The sequence below is a fragment of the Nyctereutes procyonoides genome, unplaced genomic scaffold (assembly GCF_905146905.1).
Source record: "Nyctereutes procyonoides isolate TBG_1078 unplaced genomic scaffold, NYPRO_anot_genome, whole genome shotgun sequence".
Taxonomy (NCBI): domain Eukaryota; kingdom Metazoa; phylum Chordata; class Mammalia; order Carnivora; family Canidae; genus Nyctereutes; species Nyctereutes procyonoides.
The window spans coordinates 16283912-16293254 of NW_026575122.1; the positions used below are offsets into that span (position 1 = coordinate 16283912).

Sequence of the window (9343 nt, forward strand, 5' to 3'; positions counted from 1 at the left end):
CTTTAAAGAGCACTTAAAAGCGGATAATTAAAATGTGAAATAGTGGAATGAAACTGAAATTAATCCTTTTGGATGCTGCTTCCATCATATTGTTATGGTGCCACAGTGCTGTTAGGATTATTAACATATAATGGCTTATTAACATATAATGATTCTTAATCCTGAGTCAAGTCAGAATTTCTTGGCCTACTTTTAAAAATCCTCCAGGGTATGGCTCCATGTAACCATATTTCTCACTTTGTACTACTAGTGTCTGGAAGGTGGTCCTCCTGTTTCTGTTTAGTGTAGCCCCGGTAGCTGTACCCATTGATGGATCGGTTGCTGTTCCCACACACTGATGGATCAGTGGGTACAGCTACAGGGGCTAGACTGTAGATGAAGGCTATTCCATGTTTTATACAGACCGCATGTGACCTGTAGATCTGTCAGCAGTTTTAGCACCATCATCAGATCAGGATTTAACATTAAGTCTTATTGTGTGTATCAAATCACCGTGATGTACACTTCAACTATTTTACAACTTTACTTGTCAATTACACCTCGCTAAAGCTGAAATTAAAAAAAAAATGAAGTCCTATTGCCTACCAGACCCCAAGACCTGGGACACCTAGACAAGCCCTCCGAAGTTCTTTAATTATCCCTCGCATCACATCATTGCACTTGCACTGAGTTTCTACCTCTACCCCATGCCGTACACCAGCCAATTATTTTGCATGATACTATTGTTTCCTTTGAGGATTGAAGATGCTGCTCTGGTCTCCAATCCACATAGTTCTTCCTACTCTTGTTACCTTGGGGGGTTGTATTATTTAGTCTCAGTTACTGGCGTTTTTCTCCCCTGTGATAAATGCACAGGTCTCCCAGAACCACACACAATTCCCGATGACTCTCACAGAACTGCTGCAGACTCTTGTCACCGTGTCTTGTCTCGTGGATCAATTTTAGTTCTGAGGTTTGCCTGAATGATATGTAAGTTTATTTTGCTCTTGAACGCTGTGTTGCAAACTCATTTTTAGGTTTTGTAGTATCTCTCTTCTCCCACCTCCTGGACTACTGTTGCTGTTCCCACCTGGCTGATCTTCTCACATGATATGACCATTCTCTCCTCTGTAATTTTTCTTTTTCTTGCTATTCACCTGACTTGGAAAGGGCTTCTTTTTTTCTCTGTTTTAGATCCTACCTACCTGACAAGATACTGCTCCAGTTCTAGTTTTTAAACCTCAATCAATTTCTAGTTCCAAAGTATTGCCTCTTCATCTGACTTCTAATAGGTGAGCACTTTGATTATGGACCCATTTTTAAAATGTTTCTTGAGTATATACGTATCTCTATTACTTAATAATGAGCTCTTGTGGCCATAAAATAAAGTGCATGTTTACATGATTTGACTTGAGGTAAAATTTCCCAAGTGGAATTTTGAATTTTCTCTCTCCAGGCCGGATCTTACCCAGTAGCTGTACTTTCCCTCCCCACCACCTTACATGTCTGTTGGAAAAGGTACTATTGTAATCTTCGTGATTTTTAGTTGGGTAATGGTTTCTTAGATATGACACCAAAATGCAAGCAATAAAAGAAAAAATAAATCAACTGGACATCATCAAAATTAAAAACTTGTGTGCTTCAAAGGACACCATCAAAAAGTGAGGCAATCCACAGAATGGGAGAATTTTTTTTTGCAAATCATATCTGATAAGGACTTGTATCAAAAACACATAAAAGATGCTTATAATTCAATAATTAAAAGACAAGTAACACAACTGAAAAGATTCGACTGAACATTTCTCCAAAGCAGGGATACAAATGGCATATGAAGGGATGCTCAACATTATTGGTCATCAGGGAAATGCAAATCAAAACCACAATAAGACACAGCCTTACCCACTTACCACTGAAACGGCTATATGTAATAAAAAGAGATAATAACAAGTGTTGGCAAGAATTTGGAGAATTTGAAACCCTCATAAACTAGTAGTGGGAATGTAACATGGCACAGCTGCTTAGAAAACAGTTTGGCAGTTTTCAAATGTTTAAACATAGTTACCATATGATCCAGAAATTCTACTCCTAGGTATATATCTATGAGAAATATTTTCATAGAAACAACTTTTCATGAATGTTCTTAGCAGCATTAATCATATTAGCCAAAAAGTGGAAAACAGCCTCAGTGTCCATCAACTGATGAATGGACAAATAAAATGTGATATATCTATACAGCAGAATATTATTTGACAATAAGAAGAATTGAAATACTGATTTAAGCTAAAGCATGAGGGGGGCACTTGACGGGATGAGCACTGGGTGTTATTCTGTATGTTGGTAAATTGAACACCAATAAAAAATAAATTTATTATAAAAAAAAAGAAAACATGAAAGAAGCCATTCACAAAGGACCAAATATTGTATGGTTCCGTTTACATGAAATGTGTAGAATAGGCAACTCTATAGCAGTAGGAAGTAGTGGTTGCCTAGCACTGGGGAAGACCATGGGTGATTAGAAGGGTGATGGCTAAAGAGTATGGAGTTTCTTTTTGGGGTAATAAAAATGTTCTAAAATTGGCTGTAGTGATGGGTGTACAACCTCTTAACACCATTAAAAGCAACTGAATTTTACACTTTAAAATGGTGAATTGTATGGTATGTGAATTATATTTTAATAATACTGTTTTACAAAGAACAAAAACAAAACCTCCACTCTGCTGTTAAAGGGATTCAGTCATTCCCCACCAAGAAAGAAAAGATACCGCTAGATATTTCTCTGTGGTGGATGCTGAGATGAGTACTCAGGACTACACTTGAAAGTCAGAAAGATTTTTTTCTCCCAGCTGCTCAGGGTATCAGATTGCTGGTGGCCCAGAGCAAAAGTCTCTCTCTGGGAATTGCTTCACTTGATGAAACTACTTCTTTAAGGTTGCACCTCATCCCAAGCATCCTAGTCCACATCCCATGATGGAGCAAGGTGGGAGGTGGGAGTCTAAAGGCCGGATGCCCCTGCCATCATTGAGGACACATCTGAAGGGTCATCTCAGTTCCAGAGCTACTCCCGGGATCAACTGGAATGGTGTCACACCTCAGTTTTCCTTACTCTTTTACAGTACTATTCTAAATAACATTCCTCAATCTACCTTCTCCATACAAATCTCCATCTCACAGTCTGCTTCCCAAGGACTTCAACTTAAAAACACCAATATTGAATGACTATGACTTATTCTTATCTTCTTTAATATAGGTGGTCCTTGTCAGTTCAGTTACTTAGTAGGGACTCAAAATGTTTGATGAATTCTTCTTCAGAGATTGACTTGTTCACTATCTATGTAGAGAATTAATTTATAGACAATGGCCATCGATCTTCTACTTGATCCCTGAAAGTGGTTATTTCTGAGGGTTGAGTTGTCTGACCTCTTGTTTTGTTCTGTACTTTTGGCAAACTCAGCCATTTCCTTTTTTTTTTTTTAAATATTTATTTATTTATTTATTTATTTATTTATTTATTTATTTATTTTTAATTTATTTATGATAGTCCCACAGAGAGAGAGAGAGGCAGAGACACAGGCAGAGGGAGAAGCAGGCTCCATGCACCGGGAGCCCGACGTGGGATTCGATCCCGGGTCTCCAGGATCGCGCCCTGGGCCAAAGGCAGGCGCTAAACCGTAGCACCACCCAGGGATCCCAAACTCAGCCATTTCCACAATTTCAGTTACCAAATAAATCTTTCTCCTGGTGAATGTCATATCCTTGCCAGGCTGCTAGACATCTCCACTTGCCTGTCTTGTGTATTCCTAATTAAGATTGAATGCTAGTCTGTGCTGTGCCTACAGGTTGGGAGAATTAAGGGTGGTAGTGAGGGGTGGAGGTGAAACTTTCTGAGTGATCCCCTTAGGACTCTAAGAACAGAGAAGGATGTAAGTAAAATGTGAAATGTATCTGGAAGCTTGTGAGGAGGCTGCCAAAGAGTGGGAATGAAGGCATGCTGAATGAATTATAGAAGAGCTAGCCAGGACTTGCAATTAGGACTGAGAGGTAGACACATTGTAATCAGAGCACTTAGAAATTGTGGCTTGCAGCTTGAGCACTTCCTTAGAGGCAGCCAGGAGTATTTATCTCTAGAAGTGTCAGCTGTGGTAGATGTTACCACAACCTCTGACTCAATAAACTAAAACCCATTGTCCTATTTTAAGTTGATACCCTCAAAATATGCATTTATCAATTACTGGCCCCATTCTTTTTCTGGTTATTCATGCTTGAAAAATTCAAGAAATCTTTTGTCTCTTTCAAAGACATTGTTCCTCATATCCAGAAAAATCTCACTATTTTTGTGAATCTCATTCTTTATCCTATTCAGTAGAACTGAATTATAGTGACCGCTGCTTTATTGTGTATAACCAATTTCCAGGATTCATTAAATATTTATTTATTTTAAAATTATGTTTCTTCCCCCCCTCCCAAAATTATGTTTCTTTTAAAAAAAGGTTATTTATTTATTTGAGAGAGTGTGTGCAGGAGGAGAGGCAGAGGGAGAAGCAGACTTCCTGCTGAGCGGGGAGCCTGATGTGGGGCTCGATGCCAGGACCTCAGGATCGTGACCTGAACTGAAGGCAGATGCTTAACCGACAGACCACCCAGATGCCCCAATCACATAGTTATTTATTAGCATTTGCCATATATCAGAAAATACTGAAAAACATTCTTCACAATGAAAAATAACAAATATCGATCTTAGCTCATAGTCTAAAGAAGAAATAGATGTTAATAAAATAATTTTATAAATCAATGTAAAATTGCTACTGTGACTAGTACTGTGTAGCAGAGATATGCCTTAACAGAGAGATTTTGATCAGGAAGAGGTTCTTGAGGATATGAAGATATGAAGATATATCTGTATGACATGATAAATAGGCATTAATTAGACAAGGAAGAGGAGGAAGGATATTCTCATCAGAGGGATAGTTTGTGAAAAGAACCTTGGTAAGAGGTAACATGACACAATGAAGGAATTAAAGGAGGAAGGCATGGCCAGGGCATTGAAAGTGTAGGAGCTGTTGCTAGACAATAAGGGGAAAGGAACACATAAGCCACATAAAGCATTTTGTCTCTATTCCAGGAGCACCACTAATGTTCCTCCATTGAGATGTGACATGCCTGGTGTTCATAATGAACAGATCACTAGCTGCTGTGTGAGACTGGATTGGGGAGGCTGGTGAGGGTGGATGGAGATAGAGCACTTAGCAGACGACTGTAATCATACATATGAGAGACGAGGGTGTCATGGCATTTTTTGGCTGTGGTGGAGATAGGAAGGCACAGACATATTTGAAAGACATTTAAGAGGTTATGATTTTTGTGCTGGATTCAGGGAGAGAGAGGAAAGCATCAAAAATGATTTTGAGGTATCTGGCTTTTTCCACAGGATAAATTATGGTAGCATTTATGACATAGGGAACACTGGAGATGAAGCTTAGATTTTTTTGGGGAAGATTATGAGGTAACTTTGGATATGCTGGATTTAAAGTGCTTTCAAAACTTCTAAAAGATGGTGGTGGTTAAGGAGAGATGCTGGTTAAATGGGCAACTGGATAGGCAAATCTAGACAAGTGTGGGCTTGGCATGGAAGAGGCTCGTTAGGTTATGGGGGATAACTGACACTGTAGTGTATTTTTGCTTAGGGAGAGAGCAGAGTGAGGACAGGAGACAGCCTAAAACGGAGACTTGAGGAACTCTAAGACCTAATGGCAAGGCAGAAGGCAGAGAAAAAGAGTTATCAAAGCAGAAGAAAAACCAGGAATGCCTTCAATCACAGAACTCAGGGAGAGCACACTGTGTGGTAAGCAAGACAAAAAAGATTTCTAGTTGGAGAAAAAACGTCATTTGTGTCCTGTCTTATGAACGATACTGATGATCTTATTTAGAGCTGTTTTGTTGAAAGGATGAGACCAAAAACAGATAAGAGGTTTGAAGAATGGGTTGTTGTTGTTGAAGTATGTGAACTATGTGAACTCTCTTGAGTTACGCACGTATGAGAAGAGAGAGATACGGCTGCCAATGAAGAGCAATGAAGGGTAAATGAGGGATTTCTTTCTTTCTTTTTTCCTTTTTTCAATGGCGGAGAGAATTTCGACATAGTAGCATGAAACAGTTTGAGAAATACAGACAGAAAGTATCTGAAACAGGAAGGATGGTTTATGTAGTTGTTAAAATGAATAAGTGAATAAAATGAATATAGCAGATCTGTACATACTAAAAGGAAACAATCTGTGATATATATATATACACACACACACATATGCGTGTGTGTGTGTGTGTGTGTGTGTATTTTTTTTTCTTTTCAGGAACTGGTATTTATTATCAAAGTCATATTCCATGTCAACAAAATGCCACAACTATAAAAAATATTGCTCACGTTGCAATCTCAATGCAAAATGGAACCCCAGTCATTAAAAAAGTAATTCAAATTACCACCAAAAGCACTTGATTTTTTAAAACATCTTTATACATCCAGCCAATAGATTAAAATGGTTAAAAAGAAAAAAATACGAATTCAGAGGTCTGGTGTTGATGTTTAAAAAAGAAAACTGCTTAAGCTTTTCTATTGATTCGAACATCAATCTCTAGGTCACTCAGTTTCATACCATTCATCATCCAGTAGGCTCTCTCAATCACCTCTGGTGACTCAAACTGAACCACACCGCACCCTTTAGACTTCCCATTCTCCATCTTGGTGTCAGCATACAGCATGTGACCACATTCATTGAATTTGTCTTTTAGCATCTTCCATGTAAAATCAAATGGGAGATTTCTCACAAATATCTGGCAGGCCTTCCTGCACACCCAAGGAGCATGGCCTCCAGCTCTGCCAAAGGAACCTGCAAAGTTTCCTCTAAGATTGCTATTGCTATGCTCCATCTTGATGGCACGGTCAAAGCTAGCACTGCCGCTGCCACTGCCACCCATGGCCAGGCCCATATGCTCAATCCCAGCATCTAGGGCTGGACCTATGGCAGGACTCATGTGCTCCAGGCCCAAGCACTTGAGACTGTTGGTGCCCATTTGCTGCAGGCCCATGCGCTCCAGGTTGTTGGTGCCCATGTGCTCCAGGCCAGTGGCCATGCAATCCACCGTGGGGCCCATGCACTGCAGGCCAGTCTCTGTGCTGGGGGCACTATGTACTCCATGCTCAGGCCCATGCACTCCACACCAGAGCGGATGCACTCCATGGTCTGGCCCATGTGCTTGATGCTGGAGGCCATGTGGTTGAGGGTGCTGGAGCCCATGTGTTCAACTAATCCCACACAGTCCATGACCAGGCTCAATCTCAGAGCCCACACGACCCATGGCATAGCTCAGGCCTGTGCCCATGTGCTCCATCCTGCCCACCCCCCATGCGGTTAATGCTAGGGCCCATTCTCTTGATCCCAGGGACACTGCTTCCATCTCCATTGTTTATGGTGCCCATGTTCATCCCAGATCCAAATCGATCCATGCTTTCTATCCACCACCAAAAGGTCCCTCCATGTCTCCCATTTTATTTATTTCAAATCCTATGCCTTCCATTCCCATTCCTGTGGGTTCGGTTTCCCATGCCAATGCCTTTATTCAGGTGATTGTCATCAGTAAGCTGTCCTCCTGCGTCTAACCCCAAGACAATACCATGAAGTCCATGGGGAAGTTGCTGTGGATGCTCAGGAAAAGTTGCTATGGATGCTCAGGAAGAAAAAAAATTCTCTTTGGTAAGGCCCTTTCATCCATTTTCACGTGCATTGGTCTATCAAATAGTAGTTGACCATTAGACATAGATAGAGCTTGCACAGCTTCAATGGACTGCTCAAAAGTAATAGTGCCTATTCCATGACTTTTTTCATCTTTATCCTCAAGAATGTCTGCTTGGACCACCTTGAAGCAGACATGGTCTTCTTCTGGCCATCTTTATAATCCAGATTTGCTACAAATACTGTGCTTCCAAGTCTTCCAGCCTTTTGCATTGCTCCCCTGGCATGTTCACTTTCAGAATCTTCCTTGACTTTCAGTGGTCTTCCATTCAGACTATGCTTTTTTAGAACTTCTGCAGCTTTTTAAATATTTTCTTTCATCTTGAATTCAACCACGGCATATACTTTCCTTCAGAGTCCACTAAGAGCTCCATGTATGTTACCTCACCAACTTTTTCTTTAACCAGCCCTTTAAGTGAATGCCATTTCACAGCAAAAGATATGTTTGTAATGAAGGCTCTGTGACTTTTAGTTGGATTAGCCTATGGCTCAAAGCGATTGACTCCTCTTTTTATATTTTTCTCCTTCCTCTCTCATTCTGAGCAGGTCGCTCTCATTCACCCTTTGGCCAGGAGCCCCATTGCCTGTTGGCATACCAGCACGCCACTCTCCTTTTCCATTTTGGTCTCTGTCATCACCACCTCTGCCAGGGCTTTGACCCCTGCTGCCATTTTCTCCACTTCTGGGCTTTGTCTCCAAGATATATTTTTAAGAAAAACAGAAATATGCCTAGCACTATTATAGATATTACCAATGTTGGTCATTTCTTGTTTGATATTGCTTCTGAGGAATTATTTTTGTTGTGTTAAAATTTAAGCTTATTTTATAAAGTAATGTTTATGAATTTTGTATATCACCCTCCTCTGAAACAGTTTAAAAATATTTTTTTCTGGTAAATGTATGGTTTTTACTTTACTTTTATGTTTCAATAGTTAACCTACTATATTATAGCATTAAGAGTGAGGTAAGGATACAATTTTTTTCCAGGTGACTATCCGGTTTTTTTCAACACCATTTATTAAATAATTCCTCTTTACCTACTAATTTGAAATGCCACTTTATTGAGTAATAAACAATTGACATATATGGGTCTATTTCTGGACTATCTATACTATCCATTACCAAACCATTCTAATAAATTTGCTTTATGTTTTCACATCTTGTGGCTTTAAATTTTATGATTTTTTTCTTTCTCATTTCCTTCCTGATTTATTTTGGCTTATTAAGAAAAAAAAAACCCTTCTTTTGTCTTATTTCTCCCTTGAATCCTTTTATGTGCTTTGAACTTTTATATCATACAGGCCATTTCTGATATTTATACTTGCTAAAGAATAGTTTGGCAGAATGTTTACTGGCTTCATGGGAAAACTTTTCTGGTGTGCATTCTTACTCTACCTTCTATTTATGCATGTTTCTTTCTCCTTTTTCTTTTAGTATTTTCACATATATTTTATGTGTCCTTTCTCAGCATCCTTTTGTATTTTGGTCCAATTTTACTACAACATTTACTCAAATATACCGTGGCATTTCCCATCTATTTCTGTTTCTCATTCTTTGTTGTTTTCAGGTGGTTTGCAGGGAAA

At 39.4% G+C, this 9343-nt stretch overlaps 1 pseudogene; it reads right to left on the reverse strand.

Annotated features, from left to right (window-relative positions):
- Positions 1–6570: 6570 nt before the first annotated feature.
- LOC129517006 (heterogeneous nuclear ribonucleoprotein M-like) lies at positions 6571–8431 on the reverse strand (annotated as a pseudogene).
- Positions 8432–9343: the final 912 nt, after the last annotated feature.